We start from the raw sequence: 26,138 nt of genomic DNA, 5'->3' as shown, positions 1-26,138 counted from the left end.
GCCTTACAAATATTATCTCATTTTAACCTCACAATGTCCCTAAGAGGCTATTATCACCCTCATTTACAGTTGAGGAAAATGAGGTAGACAGAGGCCAAGTGACTTGCCCAGGATCACACAGCCAGTAAGTATCTAAGGCAAGATTTGAACTCTAGTCTTCCTAATTTGCATATTCAGTGCTCTATGAACTATGCCACCTAGGGCTGAGAAACAGTAATGACAATAATAGTATTATAATAATAATAGTCTATTAAAAATAGTATAAGTTTTACAAAGTGCTTTATACATTAACTCATCTGATCTTCATATTAACTCTGTAAAGTGAATGGTATTGTTATCCTCATTTTATAGATGGGGAAACTGAGGTTTACAACTAATAAACATTTAAGGAAAGATCCAAACTCAAGCCCAAGTCCAGGGTTTTTTTATAGTTCCATGTCTATCACTGTCTGCAGAAGTCCACGTAGGACTTTCTTCTTATACCTAATGAAGCCAGTCTACTTTGGGCCATTTCCTGAATCTTTTCTGTGACTCTGTCAGTTCTGTGACTCTGTCAGAGAGTACAGTAGGGAGGTACCAAGGTTCCAGCCTGGGAAATCTGATTATAGTGTTAGGAGACTACCTGATCATATCAAGTAATCACATTTTCAGGAAATAATAGATTCCCTAGTAAAGACCCAACATCTACATAAAAACTGACCCAGGTGACCCAGTACTTTTTTTTTTGTTTTGGAAGCTCAAACTTTTATTCCGTAAATCAGGTTTTGGTCAGGTGAAGCTAATATAAACAGAAGACAGGCTTTTAGTTAACCAAAAAATTGCAGGAGGAAGGGTTCTGATGTCTGCACAGTAATAGGAATGTGGCCCAGTACTTCCTTGACATGGTGATGCCATTGACTAGGAGTGGGGGTGGGGGGAGGGAGAATGGATGAGAGCACATGTGGTGAGAAATCATCATGTTGTCTCAGGGCATCTTGAAACTTAGTAGTACCCCTAGCTCTGCTAGGACCTTGTCCTGGCCCTTCACCTTGGGATTATACTATAGAATTAAAGGATGCCAAAGTTAGAAGAAATCATTGACCATATGATTTGAAAATTGGAAGGGACTTAAGCCCATAGAAAATAAAATTCTAGAACTGGAAAAGACACTACAACATAGAATGGTCTGAGCTAAAAGAAGCTATTTAGAACACTAAACATAGAATGTTAGAAAGGGGAGGAAGCTTAGAACACAGAATGCTAAGTCATAGAAGGACCGTAAAACATAAAACATTGATTTCTAGAGTTGGGAGGCACTTTAAGAATCATCTAATCCAGCCCTGCCCTTTAACAGATAAGGAAAGTTAAACCCAAAGAGTCACACAGCAAATAGGTAGAAAAACCAGAATTGGAACTGAGGGTATCTTGATTTCCAGTGCAATACTGCTGCTATGTCACAGTACCACAGGCATCAACAGTGAATAGTCAACATTTCTATCAGTCCACCAGCTTCATCTTCACTCTGAGGGGAAGGTGGGAATTTTCAGACCAAGGAAAGGCTCCCTGGGGAAGCTGGTGGTGCCACTTCAAGAGCCCAAGGTGGTCATAGGACCGCTGGGAACTCTGTCACAACTTATTGGCTCACATCCAATGACAAGCCTGATTTGTCTCTTTAAAGTCTATCATATCCAGATAGAATCTCTGAGATAGCACAGATGACTAGAAAATGATGTCTCTTCATGATCAAAGCCTAAGAAACCTAATCCCAAGAAGCCCAATCTCAGCATTATTACTCAAGCAACCTATGGATGGTTTTTTATCCTTTCCAGAGATGGAAAGAAAGGGACAGAGCTCTTGCAAAGGGAAGCAGGTAAAAGGTCGGGTCGGAAAGAAGATGGAATAGAGAAAGAGGAAGAGTGAAAAAGAAAGAGAGAGAGGGAGAGAGGAAGGGTAGAAAGGAGGGAGAGAGAGAGAAAAGGAGGGAGTGAGAAAGGAATAGAGAAAGAGGAAGGGAGAGAAGGAAGAGGGAGAGAAGGAAGAAGGAAGGAAGGAAGGAGAAAGAAGAAGATGAGAGAGAAAAAGAGAAATAGAGAGAATAAAAGAGAAAAGCAGCCCCACTTGACGACAACTTACCAAGGGGCCTGAGAAAGACTGGTCCAATGTCTCCAACCTCATTGGCTTGTAAAAACCCATTGCCTTTCTTCTTCTGCCCCATGGTGTTATAGTTTGAGGAAAGGAATTCAATTTTCTTAATAACTGGAGAGCTGGGGCTGGTTTTCCCATGAGTAAGATGATGACTGCCCAAGACTGACTTATCTCCTCTCACCCACCCTGGGACCAGAATCACCTGGGAAACAGCTTTTAGAAAGTCTCCTCAGGGACATGGGTCAATTTGTTTCTTTTCACTTGGTTATAAAGAGGGGATCTAAATTTTTTTTTCTGAAATTGGCACTAAGACCAAGAGCCTAAGTCTTTACCTGAATAACAAAGCCACCTCCTTGGTCTACAACCTAGGCATGATCTTTATCCCACCCCCATGCACTTTGCTACCCTCTCAATATTCCCGTTTTGCCAATGTGGATCCCATGGGAGGTCAAAGGCTGTGGTAACTGAATTACAGCAACCAATGGAAGGTGCCGAAGCCTGTTATTGAACCAAATTGAACTGGAAGAGACATTGGAGGCCATCTAACCTAACCCTCACTTAAATGAATAAATGAAGGCCAGAGGATGTAAGTGATTACTCACTCAAGGCCACAGAGTGTGTTAAAGATAGAGCTAGGATTAAAACCCAGGTCCTTTGACACCAAACCCAACACCACTTTCTGGTTTCTATGTGGTTGAAGGACTTGGCCAGGGAAGAGAGGAAAGAGTTGATTTGTTGGATAAGAACAAAACCAGGGAAGCTGAAATAGGAAAACCCAGCAGATTAAAGAGGTCAAAGTTGACCTGATGGTATCAGGGCCTCCTTTCATCCCAGCAGTTCACCATTCACTGAAATCTTCCCTCTCCTTTCTTTTAGGGAAGACCATGCACTCTTTATTTCTGGTGCAGGAGGCTCAGTGTGGTGTTTTAATAAGTGACTCCCCTGAACCAGAGACACATGCAGGCAGGTAGGGGAGTCTATAAACAGTGGGCTTCAGTCACAAAAAAATGTACTACTGCTGGTCCTCAGATAATTTCAAGAAGCCTGAGGCCAGTGGGAAGAGAGATAGGAGGCATAAATCCTACTGAGAAAGGAGGGGTGTTGCCAACGCCTCTCAGCTAGGGACCCAGATGGCTGGTTGAGACAAGACCAGGCCTCTGGGGACCCTGGAATCCACAGAACCCAGGGCCAGGGTCCTTGGTGATTCTCAGTGCCCCAGCTATGTGGGAAAGGGTATGGGAAAAAGTGGCAAATAAATATGGAGGGCCATTTTCAGTCAACTAGGACCATGCCCTTCATTTCACCAAAGACTCAACCAGCCACAAGACCCACAGCATAGGGCTGCAAGGGAAGAGGGAAAACAGAAGCCAGGCTGAAATATTTATGCTCTCAGTTCTGTCCTGTGCACCTCAGATGGGGAGGTATAGACAACAACATGGCAAATCTTTTCAACCAGAAATCAGCTCACATCTGGGGCGGGGGGCTGTCAAGAGGGCACCTTTCATCTTCTGGGTTTTTTTTTTCAATTTAATTCTCTCCCTTGAATCATGATCACCCTAACTCAGATCCTTATCACTTACCTCCCAAACTACGTCATTAGCCCCTTTTTGGATCCATCTTCCCGTCTCTCCTCTCTCTAATCTCTCCTCTATGGTTATTTGGTCATATTCAACTCTTGGTGACCCCATTTGGGATTTTCTTAGCAGAGATACTGAAGCACTTTGCCATTTCTTTCTCTGGCTCATCTTACAGATGAGGAAACTAAGGCAAACAGGGTTTAAGCGATTCACGCAAGATCACACAGCTAGCAAGTGTTTGAGGATAGATTTGAACTCAGGTCCTCCTGACTCTAGGGCTGGTGATCTACCAATGGCATTGAGTAGTTGTACCAATCTATCCTCAGATGTCGCATAAAGGTTCTGACCATGTTCCTCCCTTGCCCAAGAAAGAATCTTCAGTGGCTTCCTCCTGCCTCTAGAATATAGAGGACATAGGGTATAGTATGTGAGTCCTAGGAAGGACCTTAGACTATGGAATGTCAGAGTTCCCTAAAGAATAGAATGCTAAATTTGGAATGGTCTTAGAACATGGAATGTCAGATCTAGCAGGAGCCTTAGAACATGGAACGTCAGGGGCCTTAGAGAACAGAATGCTAGAGTTGGAATGGGCCTTAGAACATAGAACTTGGAATATTGACACATCAAGGGTTCTCAGAACACAGACTGTGAGAGGTAGAAGGATTGTTAGTGGTCTTCACGTCCACCAGCCTTCCCACTATAACCAGCGATCTTCCAAGAAGCAGAGGTAAAAAAAGAATAAGGAGCATATGTTTGGAGCCCAGGCTTTTCAGAAGAAGCACACCTCCCCCTCTTCCCTAAATCCTTAGGGAACAATAGAAGCCAAGACCTAAAATATTGGTGAAGTTGGGGATCCCCTGGGTAGGAGCACAGGCAGTGGCCTCCTTGCTGTTCCTTGACCACTCCACCTCTCACTCCCAGCACTCTCATTGGCCAGTCCTCACACCTGAAATGCTTTCCTTCCTCACCTCTGCCTCCTGGCTTCTTCCAAGTCCCATCTAAAATCCCTCCTGCTACAGGAAGCCTTCCCCGATGCCCCTTAATGCTGGTGCCTTCCTGTCGCTGATTATCTCCAATTTATTCTATAAACAGAATCTAGTTAATCAAACACTAGATTGTGAATTCCTTGCTCTTCTTTGGCTCACTAGGGTTTAGTACAGTCCCTGGCATATCTTAGATACCCAGTCAAGGTTTATTGGCTGACCAGGGCTGATGGACTTGAGATGTAGCCTGAAATGCTGCCCAAGGAGCGCCAACATGACAGGGGACCCAGGAAAAGATGGGAATCTCCCTGAGTAGCTGCTACTTAATCATAGAACCATAGATGCAAAGCTAGAGATAATTTAGTCCAACTCCTTCATTTTACAGATGAGGAAACTGAGGCCCAGTGTGGTCAGGGCACTTGCCCAAAGTCATATTGGTAGAAAGTAACAGGGTTGGGATTCAAACCCAGGTTTTCTGACTTCAAAGCCAATACCCAAATCCAATTTCATGGAACCACACTGGGCAGAGACACCCTTAGATTTACTTTTCCAGCTGAGAAGTTGGCTCTATTTAATAGTTGCTTTCCAATCTTTCCCAATAATTGAACTTGATCGACTGTGTTTATTTAACACCCACAATGTTCTCGGCTCCACATTAAACATAGAGAAGGCACAGTCCTCAGCCTCAGACAACTCACCACCTTCTGAAACTGAGCCAGGCAATCACCATTTTGGTTTGCCCCAAAGAACCACAGATTTTCTCTCTCCTTTTCCAATATCTTTCCCTCCTTGCCACCTCTGGATCCCTTTCTTAGCTTTCTCCTTGGAGAGTTCCTTCTTTTTCTCTTGCCTCTCCTTTTTTGGGTGTGATGGCAAAAAACACATTCTTGAAAGAACACCCAAATGCAGAAGGTCTATTTCTCTGTGCCTCCTTTCCACCCTTCTCTGGTACTCCCTTTAACCTTCTCTGGGGGCTCCTCTCTCCCCAAACCATTCCTGGGCCTTGCAGGGGCCACAGCAGTCACCATTTTCTCCAGAGACTTTGCTGTCTGCTAGATTTGATCTCCAGCTCTCAGACAGCTTTGGCCCTTAACCAGGACTCTGTCTTCCTCCTGGGTGTGCAATGAGACACTAAGTAAGTTTGCTGACTTGCCCTCAACAGATAATAAATAAAGGCAATTATTCAAAATCTGTTCTATCACAGCACAGTTTCTGCTCTGCCAGGAGGAGTCGGCTGCTGGCAACATTCCCTCTTGCTTTATAAGTGGGGAGGCTGGCAGCCTCACAGAAGCTGTAGTCTAAACAAGCCTATATTCAGTTCAGTCTAACCCAATAAAACCCTCATTTCAGTTCAACAATCACTACTAAATGCTTAATGGGTTAAGGGATGGGACAAAAAGAGGGAAAATAATAACACAATTCCTGCCCTCAAGGAGGTTATAATTTAACAGGGAAGTGAAATAATTGATAGAGCATTGGTCTGGGAGTCAGGAAAACCTGGACTCTATCTGTGTGACCCTGGGCTGATCATTTACCCTCTTAGCCTCAGTCTCCTCTTTGTAAAGTGAGGGGGCTGGGCTCAGTGACCTCTCTTTCAGCTCCAAATCTAGATAGCTCTCTGTAGTACAAGTTGGGATATGACTAGGAGAAATAGGGAAAGAGATCATTCAGAATAGTCTGAGGATTTCAGGGAACCCTGGTCACTTTTCATGGTAATTGGGGGAATGGGGAAAGAGATTTTCAGGGAAGGGAGGATACCTGAGGTAGGCCAGTGAGAAAGAGGGAATTTTGAATAAGGGGGGGGATAAGTTCAAGCAGATTTTTTAAAAATAAATTTTTATTTGATTTTTTTGTTCTGTTTTTATGTCACTAGAATTTTCCCCAGTATTCTTCCTATCTCCTTCCCAAGGAGTTACTCCATGTAAAAAATATGTTTAAAGAGGGAAAAAAATAAGCAAAACAGATCAATACATTGAAAAAAGCCTAAAAATATATGCAGTGTTCCATTCTCATGGACCTCCCATCTCTGCAGAGGAATATGTCTCCATTGGGGCAATGTTTGTTATTTATAAATATGAAATTGGAGGCATGGGGGACAGCCAGAGGGAATGCTCGGAGTCAAAAGATGAGTGGATTGTTCATGAAACAGCCAGGAGAACAGAATTACTAGACTGAAGAGCAAGAGACAGGGAGAAAGGTGTAAAACGACTGGAAAGGTAAAAAGAGGCTAGGTGATGAAGAGCTTTGAATGCCAAACAGAACTGGGACCTCAGAAGCCATCTAATCCAATGCCCCCTTTTTTTTTTTTTTTACAAAGGAGGAAACTGAGTTCCAAGTAGGTTAAAGGTCACATAGATAGCAAGATTTGAATCCTGATCACCTGATTTTAGAACCAGCCCTCTTCACACTATCTCCTACAGGTGCTGGTATATTCAAAAGAAAGCTAGGAACTGAAATCTATACTGCCCAAAGAGATCAAAAAATGAAAAAAGGAACCATATGTGCAAAAGTATTTATAGCAGTTCTTTTTGTGGTGGCAAGGAACTGGAAACTGAAGGAAAGCCCATCAATTGGGGAATGGCTGAACAAGTTATAGTATATGAACATGATGAAATACTATTGTGATGAATGGGGATGGTTTCAGAGAAATCTTGGAACACTTGTATGAGCTGAGGCAGAACCAGAAGGACAATTTACACAATAGAAACATTATTGTAAAGACAAACAACTTTGAAGATTTAGGAACTAGAGTCAACACAATGACCCAACTGTAATTCCAGAGGACTCATAATGAAACAGGATACTCCCCTCCAGAGAGAAAGAGCTTAAGGACTCAGAGTACAGCTTGAGACATATTTGTTTTTCTTGATTTCTCAATGGAGGTTGGAGGGAGAGAATATGAATCTGAAAATAATAAAAAATAGAATTAAAAAGTAAAGATTCAATTATAGCCATATCTAGAGGAAAAACAACAAACCAATCAAGGTCAAAGGATAGAGAATGTGAGAGAAGAGAGCTGGGTGGTAGGGAAGTTTATAGACAACTAAGGAGTTTACAAAGGCAACTTCTTTTACTTGGAAAAGGAGGATGGAGAAAGGTAGGAACTTGAGGAGGGTAGGACTCATTTTGCACGGAGAGGACCATGTGTAGCAGCAACCATATTGGCATACCCAGGATGGCTGCTAGCACAGGTTCTTAGATTTGCTTTACTAAGAAAGATAGAAGTTCAAGAGGTCAACAATCTTTTTAATTACATTCATTAGTTCATGGGAAAAGTCAGAATCCTGAAATTCAGAGAAAATCCAAACAAAGAAAAAAGAGAAAATACAAACAGAGAAATAAAGACCAACAGGCAGGGTTTCTAATTAGACAAATTAGCACAGATCAACAGACTATTTAACCAAGGCAATACATACATAGTTACCAGAAAGAGAAAGTCAGGGTGCTCCTTAATGGCTACCCAAAGTCTCATCTGGCCAAATTACAAGAATAGTTCTTCCAATGAATGAGCCCTAGTGCAAAATGCTCAGCATATATATAGAGCCAGAGGGCATCACAACCCTCCTGACTCAGTGCCTAATTAGAAATTAACAAAGGGTGTGAAAGACTTTCCACAAGCAAGCCTCCCCTAAGCAAGCTTCCCTTAATGGGCTCCACCTGAGACCTACTAATGGGCAGGGAAGATCTTAAATCACATTAACATTATAGACCAGTATTTCCTCTCACCCACCCCACTCCCATGCTCCTCCTCACCCAGCCCAGAAAACTTCTTTAATCTGCTCAACTAGGGTCTCCTCTTCCCCTCCCCTCCCCTGCCCTCCCCTCCCCTCCTCTCCAGCTGTGGACATCACATGGACAGCGACCTGCAGCCTCATATGTTGGCAGGTGAGGGCAGGGGGAGAAGTGGAGATAACCCTTCTCCTCTCCCCTGCCTATCATTCAAGGTCACGCTTTTCCATCAGTCCCATCTTGGACATGAGACACCCTCCCAGTGGACCCTGGACCCAGGAGGAAAAAGCGCAGGCGAAAGACCAAACATTGAATGAATGGAAGATGAAGATGTTGCTGTTCAACTCAGAGGCAGAAGAATGAGAGAAAAGATGGGGCTGGGAGAAGAATTACTTTCATCCAAATCCTATTCCCATAAATCCCCAGCCCTTTTTGAAGACAATTTTCCCTTAACAAAAGGCAGTGGTACTAATGTCTTTAAGTGGGAGCTTTTCTGTGCAGGACAATGGGCAATTCCCCAGGCAGGGTTGCTTCTTGCCTCCTGGACAGTACGTGTCTATATGAGACCGACAGATGTATACAAATGTCTGGTTTGGGGTCTGTGAGTCCTTCACTGGAGTCTGGTAACAGCCACTTCCACAATGCAATTTCTGGGAACACAGTCTCACATGTTCCCTTGCATCTCAGAAGTCCCTGCCCTTTGGCTACAGAGGCACAAAGCTCCACACAAGTGGTCCTGAAAAGGCACAGTTGAAACTGCTGCATTGACACCATTAATTCAGCAAGCATTTGTTAAGCTCCCACTATGCACCAGTACTTCCAGTAGACACCAAGGATACAAAAATGAAAATAGTCCCTGTGCTCAACAAGCTTACAATCTATGAGATCAGAGGGTAGAGAAGTAACTTGTAAACACATAAGTAAATATCAAATAGATACAAGGTAACTTTAGAGATAGATGATGCAATGGATAGTGAGTTCAAATCCAGCCTCAGACATTTACTAGTTGTGTGACCCTGGACAAATCACTTAACCCTGTTTGCCTCAATTTCCTTATTTGCAAAAAAAAATCTGGAGAAGGAAATGGCAAACTTTTCCAGTGTCTCTGCCAAGAAAACCCCAAATGGAGTCATGAAGAGTTAGATATGACTCAACAACAATTTTGCAACACAAAGTAATTTCAGGGTATAAGAGAGCACCAATAATTCAGTAAGGAAAGAAGAAAGGTTTCCTAGAATGTCATGTATAGGGAATATCAGTAGTTTGAAATATTGAGTGTGTGAAATAAATCTAAAAGGATGACTTGAAGTCAGATTTTAAAATTCTTTAAATTAAAAATAAAAGCAGAAGAATGTTTATTTTGTCCCAAGGGCAACAGAACACCGCTGAGACTTCTTGACTAGTCATTCCTGACCTAGGCTCTGTGTAGATGCAGCCTATGAAACTTATCTCTCACCATTTGCTTTGCATTTGTTGGTGAACCTTTCCTTCAGTTAGCCCCAGGCTACCACCCTTGTAGGACCCCTTAATGACACTCTATTGTGTCAGTCCCCTACTTGTCTCTAGTCTCTTCTCCAGCCCATACCTCATCATACATAGAGTGTCAGATGAATCTTCCTTAATGTATCACCTTGATCATGTGACTCCCCTGCTCAAAATTATCTGTGGCTCCCCACTGTCTTCAGAAATAAGTCCAAATTCTTGAGACTGGTATTTGAGGTTATCCAAAGTTTGGCCCCGCTCTACCTTTTGGGGGATTATCTCAAATAACTTTACATACTCTATGCTCCAGCTAAACTGAAATACTGCCCATGTGCTGTCCACACTCAATATTTCATTCATACCATACCACTATGTCTGGAAGGGTCTCCTCTTCCATCACTTCCTATTGATACTTGACCCATTCCACAAGACCCCAATTCAAAATCCACTTCTTTATGAATCCGAGAAAAATCCTCTTTATAAAGTCGTTAGTAAGTAGGCTTCTGGCCTTTGTTTAAAGACCTATAGAGAAGGGAGCACCTTACCTCCAAACTATCCATTCCACTCCATGACAGCTCTAATTGTTAACAAGCTTTTCTTGACATCAAGTGTACATCTGTCCCTTTGCCACTTAGCCCCCATGCTCCTTCTTCTGCCCTCTGAGGTCAAGAAGAACAAATCTAATCCTTCTTCCATGGAACAACCCTTACTAAGTATATGAAATCATTGAAATACTTGAAAACAGTTATCCTACCCCTTCCTAAGTTTTCTTTTCTCCAAGTTCAGGCTTCCATGAAACCTTCCTTGATTCTTCCTCCCTCCACAGCGGAACATCATCATTTCTTTAAAGATCATAGAGAAAGGGGTGATTTCAGAGAAAATTGGGAAGGCTTATATGAACTGATACAAAAACAAAGTGAGCAGAACCAGAACAATTTTTACAATAACAACAGTATCATAAAGATAAACAACTCTGAAAGACATGAATTTTGACCAATGCAATGACCAACCAAGGTTCCAAAAATTTCAGGATGAAACACTCCATCTACCTCCAGATAAAGAGGCGACATGTACTTAGACTAAAGATTAAGACATTAGGAGGGGACATGGCCAACAAATGAATTTGCTTTTCTCAACTATATATGTTTGTAACAGAGGTTTTTCTTTTCTTTTTTTTTAATTTTTCAAATGCTTTATTAACTTCTGATTTACGTCATTCATTTCCACCAGATTTTGAGTTACAAATTTTCTCCCCATTTTTCCCCTAACCCACTGCCCCAAAATAGCAGTCCCACAGGATATCCCCTCCTCCAATCTGCTCTCTCCCATATTTTCTCCCATACCCCTTTCGACTTTTTCAGTGGATCTCTATGCCCCAGTGCTTGTATATCTTATTTCCTAATTACATGTAAAATAGTATTAATAATAGTATATATATATATATATATTTGATTTTAAAACTTAGATTTTTATTTTCTTATAAATTTGGGAAGGAAGACAGAGGAATGAAGGAGGAAGAGATGATGGATTTTCATTGACTGAAAAAGAAAAAAATTAATTTTAAAAAATTTTTAAAGAGATAAACCACTATCATAGAAGTAAACTTAGAACCAGAAGGTACCTCAGAGCTCATCTCATACAGAGGTGTCAAACATATAGTCAGAACTGGAACAAGATGTAATTGGGAGATATTTAACAAAATAAAATAAAATATTATAGAACATGAGCAATGTTAAGATGTAGCTTTCTAAGTCAATATGTAACCCATAGGAATCTTTATTTCCAGTTTAGTGGCCCCCAATTTTATTTGGGTTTCACACCACTGATCTAATCCAATTCCCTTCCCCATTTTACAAAGGAGAAACTGAGGCTCCAAAAAGTTGAGTGACTTGGTCAAGGTCATACAAGTAATAAGCATGAGAAGTGGGATTCAAACCTAGGTCTCTTTCCACTATACAACAAAAGGACCTGAATCTACCTCCTCCCTTTCGTCAACTAAATGATGAGTATTTATTAATTTGTTCATTTATTAATTCAACTAATATTTATTGAACCCTCTTCTGGGTGACAAGTTGCTTTGCTACAGGTTTGCCCTCTAGTTAGGAACAAATGAGTCTGTATTTGTAAAGTGCTTTGCAAATCTCAAAGTTCTATGTATTAGTTGTTGTAAATACTGCACAGTAGACGGAAATGACAAGGTAACCATTGCTACAAGAGAGTCTATGTCAGTGCTATGTGAATGGGGAAGATATTGTGAGCTACAGAAATCCAGGGAAGGGAGTGCTTGCTGGAGGCTAGGATGGTCAGGGCGGATTGGAAGAACATGGGGCTTGAGCTTGGCCTTGGAGAGGAGCAGGAATTAGCATGCTAGAGGTCAAGGGGAATGGGCAAGAGGTCAGAAGTGGGGCTGTTCCAGGCCCTTGCTCTGAGCTAGAATGCACCACCACATGCACTCCATAGTGCACTCCACTAGCTCAGGCTTCTTCCTTTGGGATCCATGAACTTGGGATTTTAAAAATATTTTGATAACTATATTTCAATATCATTGCTTTCCTTTGCAATCCCACCTCTGAAACCTAGCAAGTGTGTGGCCCCAGGCAAGTCATCTAGTCTAACTGTACCTCAGTTTCCTCCTCTGTGAAATACAAATGATAATATTTACATAATTTGTTGCGATGAAACTATTTTATAACGCATAAATCACAAATGTGAGTCCTTACTGTTACTAAGCACACGCACTATACTATATGCTGGGGGGGGGGGCTAAGGTTCAGATGAGATGAGGTCTTTTCACATAGTTTCTAGTTCAGTAGTGGGGTACAGCACATACAGAAATAACTATAATATATCTAAAAAAACAGAACTATGATTTCATTTGTATAAGGAATTCCCAATGAGGAAACTCCCTTTATCAATGCAGAACAATATCTGCTCTATCATGTGTGATCTGAAAGAAGTGTGCAGGGTCACATGGCCAGTGTGTATTAGAGACAAAGCTGGCTCTCTAGCCGGTCTACCACACTGCCTTTCACGCATGCAGAGATAACTACAAAACACAATGCTAAGTGCAGTAGACGTAGAGGAAATCACTACTATTTCTATCCTTACTCTCAACCTTAATGTTTAGTCTTGTCCATTCATGACCGATTTTTATTGGGCACTTATCCTATGCTCCTCCATGATGAATGTGTTTTCTTTCTCTTTGCCTGCAAACTAGCATCTGCCTGAGATGCTAAGCTCCCCATGAGGAAGGTCTACACCCTAATAATTGTCTCAATTGATGGAAAAATCATAATCTGTGTTCCTTGTCTAGAAGAGGGTACACTGCTCTCCCACCTTGCCAAACCTAGTAGGCTCAGAACTCCACGAATGGTGTTGACTTGGCCAGCCAAGGAGGTCTGAGCTCTTTCCTCAGCCCAACCAATCTACTTTCAAGGCATCTGTCAATTTCTTGTTCCTTTCAATTCTGTTCCATTCATAGATTTGAATACTAGTAGACTTTGACTTTGGGGATTAACTACTCCAATCCCTTCCTTTTATATAGAAGGAAATTTGAGACCTGGTTAAAGGCTGGCCAGGTGTCATATGGTCAATGTCATAGCCAAGGCTCTCTCCACTCCACTATTTAAGTACCTACTATATGATAGGAACCTGTGCAAGTTGCTAGAGGAGATACAAAGAGAAAGGAAGCCCTCAATGCCTGCCTTCATGGAGGTTACAGTCTAGTAGGATTGTATGTATGTGTGTGGTGTCACATACCCAAGATCCACTCTCCCTGATGACTGTTGCCATGGTGCCTTAATATTCTGGGGGCTCCTCCTCTACCTGATAAATGCAGGATCCCACTGAATTTCTTTCTTTTGGTTTCCCCAACCCCCACAAGTGCCCCCAGCCAATCAGAAGAACCCTCTGAACTACCACCCTCTCTCTGCTCTCTGACTTCATCCCTAATCATCCTGTTTTCCAGGCTTCACAATCTAGTTCTCTCCATCTTGGGCTTCTGGTTCCCATTGCTAGGAAGCTCCTTATTCCCGACTTGGTCAGGATGAGTTCTGGAAACAATGCGTCATGGATCTAAGACTTTCCGGGCATGGCCCATCCCCTGTGCAGGCCAGGGCGGGAACTGAAAGCAAAAGAACAAAGAGACGCCAGAGAATGGAGCAACGAGGGCCCCAGAAGGCCTAGGCTCTGTAGTGTGACTTCCAAGGGGCCGGGTTTGGGATGCCTGAGGGTGGGGGCTCAACATTGTGGTCATGGGGGTGGATCTGTGTTTGAGCCACGTCCAGAGAGAAAGAGCTACCCACAGCCAATTTTCCATGACATCCTGCCTAGCTTGAGCCTCCCCCAGACAGGGAGGAGGGTGGAAAAACAATTCTACTCCTGAAGGCACACTCAGAAAAAAACCCATCACTTGAGAGCCATGGGGAAAAGGTCCCTACCATAGGGATAGGATAAGAAATATAACAGTAATAATAATAGCTCACATTTATATAGCACTTTTAAGGTTTGCAAAGCACTTTACATATCATCTCATTAGATCTTCACAACAACCCTGAGAAGTAGGTGCTATTAATAGCCCCATTTTACAGAAGAGGAAACTGAGGCAGACAGAAGCTAAGTTCCTTGTCTTAGGTCACAAAGCTACTAAATTTCTGAGAACAGATTTGAATTCAGATCTTCCTTATTCCAAGTCCAATATGGTACTTTCTAGGCTTCCTAGCTGCCTCCTCTCTAAAACAAGGGGACTAAAAGTCATAGATCTTCCTGACTCCAAATGCAATGCTCTATATCTCTGAGGTCATAAGAGAAAAATAGGGTTTCTCCAACTCCAAAAACCCCTAAACAGTCTCTCCATGAGATAACCCAAAGGAAAGATATATGCAATTGAGGAAGGTAGGGGAAAAGGGGAGCAACGAAGACACATTCATATTTGAAGTCAAAGTCAAATTCACATCATATCAGTAAGGCTGGCGGACTAGGAGGCTTCCCACAATCAATGATCCCAATATCCATCTGAGAGGTAGTGGGTAATCCCTGGACATGACCCTATATAGAAAGAACTCAGATGGTCCACACATTTTTCACAATGTCAACCAGATACACAGTACATGGAAATGAGAGACATGAGGGGAAATGACTGTTCTCTCAAGTCCATCTTCCAATTGTTCCCTGCCTTATATACCCATCACACCACAGACCGGCAATAAACAACTTTAACTATCACGTAGATGTGTGAAATTTGACTTCATCCCATGCAAGCAAAACCCATAAAGGAAAAAAACCAAGTAGATGAAGAAGGTCTTTGCTCCTGACTATGACATGCCATTGGATGCATAATCTGTAGAGCTAAAAAAAAAAAAATCAGTATTTCCCTTTTGGGCAGATGCTGCCAATGAACAGAGAGCTAGCCCTGGATTCAGGCAGGAAGAAGAGAGAAGACTGAATTGAATTTTCCAAACTGGGCAGCACTTCCAATAGTCCCACACCCCTCCCTGGCACAAAATCCCACCTTCTGAAAACCACTTTTCATTCAGGAATGCTACTTGGCTGTGAATCATGGAACAACACAGTAGCCAAGGAATTAGAAGTGAGAGGCCCTAAGAGCAATGGATAGACTCATGGTGGAGTTCATGTACATAGGCTTCTCAGTGATAAGAAGTGGAGGAAAAGATAGCATTGAAGAAAGATACCCTTGGAAAATAAGCAAAAATGTAAAGAGAGCAGTGGGTAAGAGATAGGCCAGTGGTAAGTGAAGCTCTGTTACCTATGGAATCTTAAAAAGTCTAGACCAGGTGCTTTTTTTTTTAAAGCAATTGGGGTTAAGTAACTTGCTCAAGGTTACACAGCCAGATGTTTCTGGGTGGGTGCTAAGTGTCTGAGCCCAGGATTCGATCCCCAGGTCATCCCGACACTGGAGCCGTTGCTCTTACTCACTGTGCTACCTGGCTGCCCCAACCAGGTGCTTTTAACTTGGGGCTTGTAAAGTTAAAAAAAAATTGACAACTATATTTTAATATAATGTTTCCATTGTAATCATATGGTTTTATTTTTTGAACTTACAAACATGATACTGGGAAGGAATCCATAGATTTCATATGACTGCCAAAGGGGTCTGGGAGACAAAAAAGGGTTAAGAACCTGTGATAAAGAGGAAGGCTTCCTGCATACTGGATGGGTCATCTTGGAGGATTTATGGGAAGACATGGACAAGAATTGTACAAGATGACAAGTTATAGATGGGTGTCAATCTTTACTGTTGGAAGGGGTACCCATGATGAGTTCATGGTTCCATTGTACAGATGACAAGTTATAGATGGGTGTCAATCTTTACTGTTGGACGGGGTACCTATGATGAGTTCATGGTTCCATTAAAGGATTGAAAAATTGAAGAAGAAAATTATACAAACTGCAAACCAGGAGTAGCTGCTGTTCATGATGAATTCGAGAGCTTTGGGTTTGGATCCAGATGAAGTGACCACTGTGCCAGGTTGCTCTAGTGAGGGTGATTGTTTCTGTAGTCTAGAACCCCTTTAGAATCATCCCTTTTCCACCTTTCAGCCACAAAGGCAGGACTCCCAGGTGTAGATGAACTCAAACCAAGTTCTTGCCATTTCAGAATGTCCATTGGTGGGACTTTATCAGAAGTCACTGAAAGGGTTCCATTCAATCAAATTGTATTAAGCATCTCTTCTATGAAAGGATCTTGACCGGGGGATTACAAAGAGAGAGACAGAAAACAGATCTCACTTTCAAAGAGCTTCCAATTGTGAAAGCTGAGTTCAAATCCTGTCTCTTATACCTAGTAGCTGCGTGATACCTAGGCAAATCACTTAACCTCTGTTGGTCTCAATATCCTCACCTATAAAATGGGGATAATAATAGCACCTTCCTTCTAGAGTTGTGATGAGGATAAAATGAAGTGATTTTTGTCAAGTATTTTTCAAACCTTAAAATGCTATATAAATGCTAGATAGTTTTCTTACTCTACTGTAGCTGGTTATATATTTTTACATGGAAAAAGTAGGTCTTCTTAGGCAGATGGAAAGCATAGCACCTAATGGGCTTTTCCTCATGGGGATGTCTGAGTAGGATGGGTGAGAGACAAAGGTGAAATATGGAGGCAGGAGAGGACAAGGGGGATTAACCTGGACCCTTCGGCCTATTGTAGAGCTCCATTCAGCAGAATATTCGATATTCAATAGGAAGTACCACCTATGCTGGTGTGCTCTCAGACTGGTTAATATTGAACTATTTGAAAGGACAGCTATATAGGGAAGAGTAAAAAAGTAGAGCTTTTTCCCTTTTCTCCCTATGTCTGTGTGTATAATCAAAGCATATCTTCTGTTCAAAAATCTTCACTAGCTCCTTGTTGCCCACCAAATAAAGCTGGTATTCAAGACCTTTCCCAGACTCATTGCACATGACCCCATTCTCCATGTTCCACACCTCAAGCAGACTTTCTGCCTTCTATTCTGCCTTCCATCCAGACATTCTTTCCTCTCCCATTCATATCTTTGTTCATGTCCATTCCCATGCTTGGAAAATGCCCTTCCCCCCTCATCTGCTGACATTCTTCCCTTTCTTCAAGGTTTAATTGGGTGGGATCATAAATTTAGTCCTAGAAGGACCTTAGAGACTGCCAAATCCAACCCCCTCATTTTACAAATGAGGAAAATGAGGCCCAGAGAGGTTGAGTAATTTAGCCAGGGTCACATAGCTAATTAAGTGTCTGAGGCAGTATTTAAACTCAAGTTTTCCTGATTCTGAGCCCAGAGCTCTGGTCACTAACCAGCTTCTTCCATGAAGCCTCTTGTGACCTCCCCTCAGGTAAAAGTGATTGCTTCTCCCTCAGACTCTCATAGCCTCCAAGCCCTTTATCTCCTTCCTCTCCCACATTCTGGCCTGAATCATCATCCCTTGTGCACATGTCAGATCCTCTCTGTTCCCAGTTAGACAATAATCTCTTTTGCAAGCAGGGCATATGTCCATATGTCATTTTTCATTATTGCCTACAAAACACAATGCTTTGCATATAATAAGCACTTAATAAATATTTATTATTTGCTGTTGGCTGTCCACCAATTCCCTGGAAAACATCTTCAGAAGCACAAATGTTTATAACCTTCAGGTTGCCTTAGTGGCTCTTTGTGCCATTTTGAAGGGTGAACTCAGGTCCCCCCCCCTTGATAGGGGACCTGGGTGATGAGGATCTGTGTCCCAGATTCAATCTATAGTTACCTTTCCGATGGCCCTGCCTGAACCCATTCCCTCATCCCTAAGAGGTGTGTCTATTTCAGAGATGAGATGTAAACATGGGAGCCATAGGGATGTCCAAGGATGCTCAGTGTCTGCCATTGTCTTGTTCATAGTTCCTGAATGCCAGAGAAGTTAATTTATCATAGAAGTTAATAGTATCCCTTAGCCATTGCCAGCTTATGGGCTTCCCTCCTGAACTGGTGGCAGAGAGTGGGGTGAGAGGAGGTAATCCTAGGCCAGAAATTCCTGCTGCTTTCCTCAGTGTGTGAGCTTTGCATGACCCCCGTGTCATCTGTTAATTACATTGACAGGAGAGAACGCCTCCTTCATTACTTAGCAGGTAGCCCCACAGTGCTCAAAGGGACACAGCAGCTATCAGGAAAATCAGCATCTGGTTTGGATAATTCCGCGTATTTAGATTTTTCGTTGGAGAACTCCCTTTGGTCCAGAGTAATTGAAATCACTTATTCACAGCTTTGAGCTAGGGAGTTGGCCCTGGGCTCTAGTTTCATGCAGCAGAATCTAACACCTACAGGTTCCAAGAGTCTCCCAGGTGAGGGTGGGAATGATAAGGCAAAGGGGGTTGGGTCAGGATTGGGCCAAAGGGATGGGGACTTCCATTGTGATCTTAGTCCCCCCATCCCATGCCGCTTCCATTCCTCTCAAGAACTACCCTCCTCCCCAAACCCACACCCAGGCAAGAGGAGCAAGGTCCACTGCTACTCTGGGGGAAAAAAAACCAACCCAGCACAATTAGCCTTGCTGTTTTTGGCTTGACTGTGTGTGGTGAAGTGCCCAGTATGACTTGGCAAGGAATCTGGCGGCCAGAGAGGTTCCCATGGTTAGATCTGGAGCCCGAGTGTTTGGAACAAATTAACACCAGCCAAGAAAGTGAGCTTAATTACCGAAATGCCAAGAGGAGGAGGTCGTTCTGCCTGCCATCCCAGGAGCCTGCCAGAGCTGCGTTCCCGCCCCATCCAGCCTCTGCTTCTTCCTCTCATCTAGAGACTGGCTAATGGACAGAGCTCTGGCCTTTCAACTCCAGGGCTACGAGGGCCACCCAATATGGCGGCAGCCCAGCAGGCTCATGCCAGCCTGGGTAGATGGGATTCGGTAGCTTCTCTGAGAAACAGTAGGACCTTGAAGATGGGGGCAGGGATGATGGAGGAAAACTCACTCCTTCCATCTAAGTTTTCTCATTAGTGGTTTGTATTGTTGAAAAAATATCTTCATTGGAGGCCGAATGTTACAGCAACATACTGCTTTAATCCAGGGCCTTTAATCTGGGGCTTGGAAAATGTGGCCCAGAACCCCCAATAAGAGAACAATTCTTTGCCCCAGTACTATGCTAAATGTCAGCCTGTTCATTTTTCTCTCTACTGTTTCCCTTTCCTCACCCCTGTGTCTGCCTCTGGGGACAATTCTCTGTCCATATACTACTGTCAACTTGGAGTCGGTTCCATATGGTTTTTGAAATATAACCTCCTGTCTCTCTGTCTCTTTCTCTCTCCTTTTTTTCTGCCTCTGCTTCCCTCTTTCTATTTTTTGCTGTATATGCTTCCCTTTCTCTGTCTCCCTCCCTCTGTCTTCCTCTTTATGTTTCTATTCTTCTCTCCATCTCTCTCTCCACCCTTTCTCTCTTAATCTCTCTCTCTCTCTCTGTCTCTGTCTCTTTCTGTGTGTCTCTCTCTCACTTCCGTCTCTCTATGCTGGCCCTGTTACTCTCTTGGTCTTTTCTTCTCTTTTTCAATCTGTCTCTCACCTTCTACTTCTCTCTCCCTACTTTTCTGTCTCCTCTTCTGCTCTCTCCTTCTCTGTATCTGTCTGGCTGTATCTCTCCCTCTCTCCTAAGAAGTGAAATGTGTTGGCAAGGAGTTACTAGGACTGACAGCAATAGCCCAACTACAAGAAGAATTTCAGACTCAGCATCAGAAACAATCTCAACAATCCTCAAATCCACCCTGTTTTTAAGCAATAATCCCTTCTATAACATTCTTGACAAATGATCACCTGTCCTTTATGTGAGACGGGGAGCTCACTCCTTCCTAGGGCAGCCCATTGCTCTCCTAGAGTGCCTCTAATTAGAAATGCTTCTAATTGTTAGGAAGTTTTTCTTTACAACAGATCTACTTCTCTACAGATTGGCTCTGAGTTCTGCCTTCTGGGGCCAGGGAGAACAAGTCTTTAATACTTGAGGCCGACCATTAGCTCCCATCGAAATCTTAACCAGATCTGACAACCCCAGCTGCAGGTATGTGGTCTGGCAGTTTTGCAGAAGTGGTCAGGGAATGTCTGGTGTTGAGAGATTGGTCTTTTCCTCGATGCTGCCAGAGAAGGAACCTGAAAGGCTCCTGCCAACTCTGGGCAAAAGAGCACCTGTCCTTTCCACTTCCTCCTTGAATCCTGCCCATTTTGGTCATGGGGGCCTCTATCTACAGTCTCAGCCTTTTCCGTTCCCGCTCCCTACCCTAGCTCCTTTTAGATGCCTCTGCTCCTCTTCCCAGGTACCCTCTTCTTAAACCAGGACCAAAGTGAATATTAGAGAATAAAAATAATTGAAGACTTAAAAACAGTGTAAGTCTTGACTGGTGCTTTTCATTGGTGTAGGGGATAGAAACTCCCTCTCCCAGGACAGATCTCTACCTATTCTATAACCTGAAGTCTCAGAGATGGCTGGGATGCTTGAAACTCCATTACCTCCCCCAAGAGACAACAGATATCTTGTTCCGCTCTGTCCCTTCTGCTTGGAATTTCCTATCTTCTCTTCCTCATCTATTCAATTCCTACATAGCCTTCCTACCAGTATTGTGCAAATTCTAGCCCAACCCAGAACTAGAGAAATCCACATATAATAATAATAATAAAAAAAAAGGCCCGGGGATATGGAGTCAGAAGAGTCAGGTTCAAACCTCAGTTCCAAGAATTACTTAGTTGTATGACCTGGGGCTCTGGTCCTATATGCTTCTCCACCTTGGGGGATAGATGCTATCATCACTCCCATTTTACAATCGAAGAAACTGAAACAGACAGAAGTAAGTGACTTGCTCAAGGCCCCAGCTTGAGCTCCAAGAATCACAAACACTGACTGAATGGCATTCAGCTTGGCTAGATTTTACCCACAGCTAGAAACTGAAGTCCAAGAGATTGTCTCTAGATGTCTGACCACAGGCAGATGGGCAGTAAGAGAAGGGAGAGGTTGGCCCTCCAGGGGAAGCTGGTGGTTGAGTACAGTAAGACTGAGTGTGGCAACTTCTACTCCAAAAGCTCTTTGGATGAACGCCCCCCCCCCCCATAGGAAACCATCTCCCATGAAGTTAATGGGAATCACCCGTATTCATAAAAGGTTGGAGCAGGACTCCCAAAGTCTTTTCCTGATATGGCCCCTAACTCATTTCCTTGCCCCATTCCTTTTGTCCCTGTCTTATTACCATCAAAAGCTTAAGATAAGGTCTTGCCCTCAGCAGATTTCACAACCTGTCTGTTCTAGGAAGTCTATCACACCAGATTTCTAACCTTGAACCAGATGGGACACTGTCAGAGACTAAGGTTCGAATGAGATTACACACACACACACACACACACACACACACACACACACACACACGTACACTCACATGTGTTGAAACTTTGAAAACTTTAATTCCCTTTATAAATGTCAGCTGTTGTCAAAAGCTTTGATAGAGGGCGTTTATTTTCCTGGAATCACAGGTCTAGTCAGTCAGCCAGTCAACAAGCATCTATTAAGCCATTTTATAGAATAGGAAACTGAGGTTTTAACAGGTTAAGTGGTACAGCCCCTGAGGAACATATTTGAGAATCATACCCGGACACTGTGGCTTTGGACACCTGGCAGCAGGAAGGAAGTAGTTTGTTGTGAGTTTGAAGTATTGTTCAGTTGATTTCTTTTGTCAAGTTCTGGCTTCAGTGAGATGAGAGAACAGGGGTGGGGAGAAGTGATTTGGAGACTGTCCTGGGAATTCCAGCCAATACTATATACATCTGGTGTATCCCTCATGGCCTAATGGATCTGAGCTCATTTCATATAGAGATTCACTGAATGCCAGAGCTGGAAGGAAGTTTGGGACATAGGTATCAGAAAGCAAACCTGTCAATTAACAAGGATGTGCCAAGCACTGCTGTGGGCACTAGGGATGCAAACAAAAAGTGAAATGATCCCTAAAAGTCATCTTAGAACATAGGACATTGACTGTGTTTGGATTCACAGGATTCTAGACTCTCAGGGTCAGAAAGAACTTCAGTGGACACCAAGACCAGCTCCCGCCTGACCAGGATGCTCTCAACAACCTCCAAGAGGAAGGTCTGTTGGTTAGGGGTCCCTTCGTCCCAAGGCAGCCCCGGCAACTCCAGGACAGCCCTGATCAGGAGGAAGATATTTACATCCAACCTATGCCTGCCTCGTGGCTGCATCCACTCCTTGTCCCTAAGGTTCTGCCTCATGGCACCACACACAAGTGTGACCCCCCCTTCTGCATGGCGACCCTCATCAAGGCTGGAAAATGGCTGGCATAGCCCTCCACCCGCCTGCAACATACACACCCTCGTTTTCTCCAGGCTATAAGACACCAAGTTCCTCCTTCCACAGACAGGTTTGTTTTCTAAACCTTTGAAGAAGCTAGAGGGCACAAAGAGCCTGAAGTCAGGAAGACCTGAGTTCAAATCTGAACTCAGGTACTGCCTGTGGGGCCCTGAGAAAATGACTTACCCTCCGTTTGCCTCCGTTTCTTCAACTGTAAAATGGGGGTGATAATAGCACTTACCTCCCAGGGTTGCTGTGAGTATCAAATTAAATAATATTTTTAAAGCAATCAACACAGTGTGTGGAAAGCACTAAGTGATAAATAAATGCTTGTCTCCTGTCTTTCATTCCTTTCTTCTTTCTTTCCTGACTTTCTTCATTCCTTCTTTCTTTCCTTTTCCCTCCTTCCTTCCTTCTTTCCTTTCCTTCCTTCCTTCCTTTTTACCAGCCTTCCATCTTCCCTACCTCTCTCCCTTATTTTCTTCATTCTTCTTTTCTTTATTTTTTTCCTTTTTTCTTTCCTTCCTCCTTGCCTTTCCTCTTTCTTTCCTTCCTTCTTCTCTCCCTTTTCTTCCTTCTTCCTTTCTTATTTCCCTCCTTCCTTCTACCCTTTTTTCTTTCCTTCTTCTCTCCCTTCTTTCCTTCCTTCCCTTCTTTTTGCCTTCCTTCCATCTTCCTTCCCTCTCTCCCTTATTTTTTCATTCTTCCTTTCTTTATTTCCTACCTTTATTTCCTTCTTGTCTTTCTTCTTTGCTCACTTCCTTCCTCCCTTCCTTCCTTCTTCCCTCCTTCCCTATCCAGATCAGGTGAACAGGATTCACAAGGTCATCTTGTGGATCCTGCACTGACATGATTGACCTCTGGTCACTTTAGAGTGTTGGGCAAGTGAACCAAAGCCAGCACAGGTCTGAGGCAGCTTGGGAATCCATCCAGAAGAATGTTATACTTAGAATCTAAAGACCTGGACTTGAATCCAGGTACTGCTACCTACTACTTTTTTGACTTTGGGAAATTCACTTCTCTTGACTCAGTTTCCCCCTCTGTAAAATAAGGGACTTGGATCTCTCAGATCTCTTCCTGCTTTAAATCCTATGATTCTCCATTCCAAAACCATGGACAAAGGATGCCCCAGTGGTATCTCACTGTAAATGGGCCCTCGTGGGCATTCAAAGTAGAGAGAAATTTCCTCTGCCAAGCAAATAACAAAAGACAGCATCCTCAACCTAAGAAAAAAGCGTAAGCCATGGAAAAGTTCAGGGGACCATTGCAGTGAGCCATATTGGACCTCTAGAGGAATCTTTTTTCATGTGTGTGCCATGGGCTCTTGGTCAGAGATCTAGGAGAGACTTCGGAGGCCATCTCTTCCAAATGCCTTATTTTAGACATGGGAAAACTTAGGCCCAGAGAAGCCAAGAGATTTGCCCATGGTCACACAGTATGGGTGTCCAAGGATGGCTTTGAACCCAGACCCTTGACCTCTAGAGCCAGTGTCTTTTCTGCTGGACCACACTGACTCTCTTCTGTGCAATGTGCATGGGCAGTTCCAATGGGAAAATTCCAATGACATTTTCTTCTCTAAGATACTAAGTCTAAAATTATATATTTATACATATACATATGTAAAGTATTCCAATACAGAGATTGAGGGGGGAGATAAGAAAATGGGTTTGATTCCCTGGGTTTTGTTCCAAAATTTGTGCCCGTAACTCTTTATATATCTTAGCATTTTATCCTAGGCTGTTCTGTATTCAGCCTTTCCCCCCTCTCCACAACCCACATTAATGGGTTCTCTAGATAAATTTTAAGCTCCAACTTTTCTAAAGCTAAATTCATTGAGGATATGGTGATCTTTGGCACCTACAGCATTCCCTCTGGGATTGTCCTTGTAGTCTTAGACAAATGCTATAATCATTAAAACAATATCATTCAGCCCATCAGTATGCATTTATTGCTGTTGATCAGCCATTTTCAGTTGTATCCAATTTTTCATGACCCCATTTGGGATTGTCTTGGCAAAGCTACTGGAGTGGTTTGCCATTTCCTTCTCCAGCTCATTTTACAGATGAGGAAACTGAGGCAAACAGGGTAAAGTGACTCACCCAGGGTCACACAGGTAGTGAATGTCCAAGGCTGGATTTGGACTCAAGTTCTGAGTCTATACCCAGTGCCTTATACACTATCATGCCACCTAGCTGTCCCCATGCATTTATTAAATACATTCTTAGACCCAGACCCCATGCTAAGATGAGTTAAAAATGAAAATAGCCACACTAGGGTTTGAATCCTGGGTGTATGACTTTAAACAAGGCACCTGAACTCTCTGTGCCTAAGTCTCCTCATCTGTAAAAAGAGAGAGTTGGACTAAATGGTTCCAGAAACATCCTGTGAGCATCTGTTATCCTGCTTTCTTAGTTGTAAAATGAGGAGATTGGTCCAGGTTATCTCCAAGATCCCTTCCTGAGGCAGCCCATGGCACAGTAAATACAGCACTGGGCCATGGAGTCAGGATGTCCTGAGTTCCAATCCAGTCTCAGACACTTACTAGCTCTGTGACACTGGGCAAGTCACTTAACCTCATCCTGACTTGGTTTCCTCATCTGTAAAATGAGGAGGTTGGAGCCAATGGCCCCTAAGGTCTGTTCCAGCTCTACATCTCTGTTCCTATATTGGGCAAGAACCAGGCAGTCGAAATCCCCTTTGGACTTTGCTAGTGGCTGGATAAGTGGCCCCAGCAAAACCCTCTCAGGGAGTCCGAAGATCAAAGGATGGGAGCACCAAAGCTGGAAGGGACCCCACTGTGGGGTTCTCTGGGTGACTTACCTCGGCTCAGCCCACAGGACAAGGCCATGGTGGATAAAAAGAATGGGGGAAATGAAGAAAACAAGAGACAGTCACCTGCCATCTGATACTGAAGACCTGGGTCGCCATCTTCACCTGAGCTTCCTATATGCCTGCCTCAAATTGATACCCCAACAGCCACCCCCGACTGCGGCCTTTGGACTGCCATAGTCCATGTGCCATGAAGGAGCTGGCAGAAACCTCTTGGCATCAGTGTCAAAGGCCAACAGCCCACCCTGACGAAGATCTGCTAAGAGGCAGTCAGTAGCCGTCTGTATGTGGTTCGTCAAGTTTCCTTGGGGCACAGGTCAGCGGAGTTCCCCTGTACCCTATGGGCTCTCTCAGGACCCACCCGCCATGAAAGGAGATCTCCTGGGTGGTGGGGGAACCTCACCCCACCCTCCTGGGCCTGGTGGTTCCTTGATCCAGATTTGAGGTCCTAGGTTCCCAAAAATTGACCTCTTACACCATCAGATGAGCCCCAAGGCTAATGCTTTGTGCTGCTTAATAAGAAGAATGACATGTATCTTGGGGCCAGAGAACATTATTGCCCTCCCTGCACACACACACACACACACACACACACACACACACACACACACACACACACAC

This window comes from Petaurus breviceps, unplaced genomic scaffold (genome assembly GCF_028583685.1).
Source record: "Petaurus breviceps papuanus isolate PSGF00001 unplaced genomic scaffold, PetGlider_PUasm1.0 188, whole genome shotgun sequence".
Classification (NCBI taxonomy): Eukaryota; Metazoa; Chordata; class Mammalia; order Diprotodontia; family Petauridae; genus Petaurus; species Petaurus breviceps.
This window is presented reverse-complemented; position numbering follows the sequence as displayed.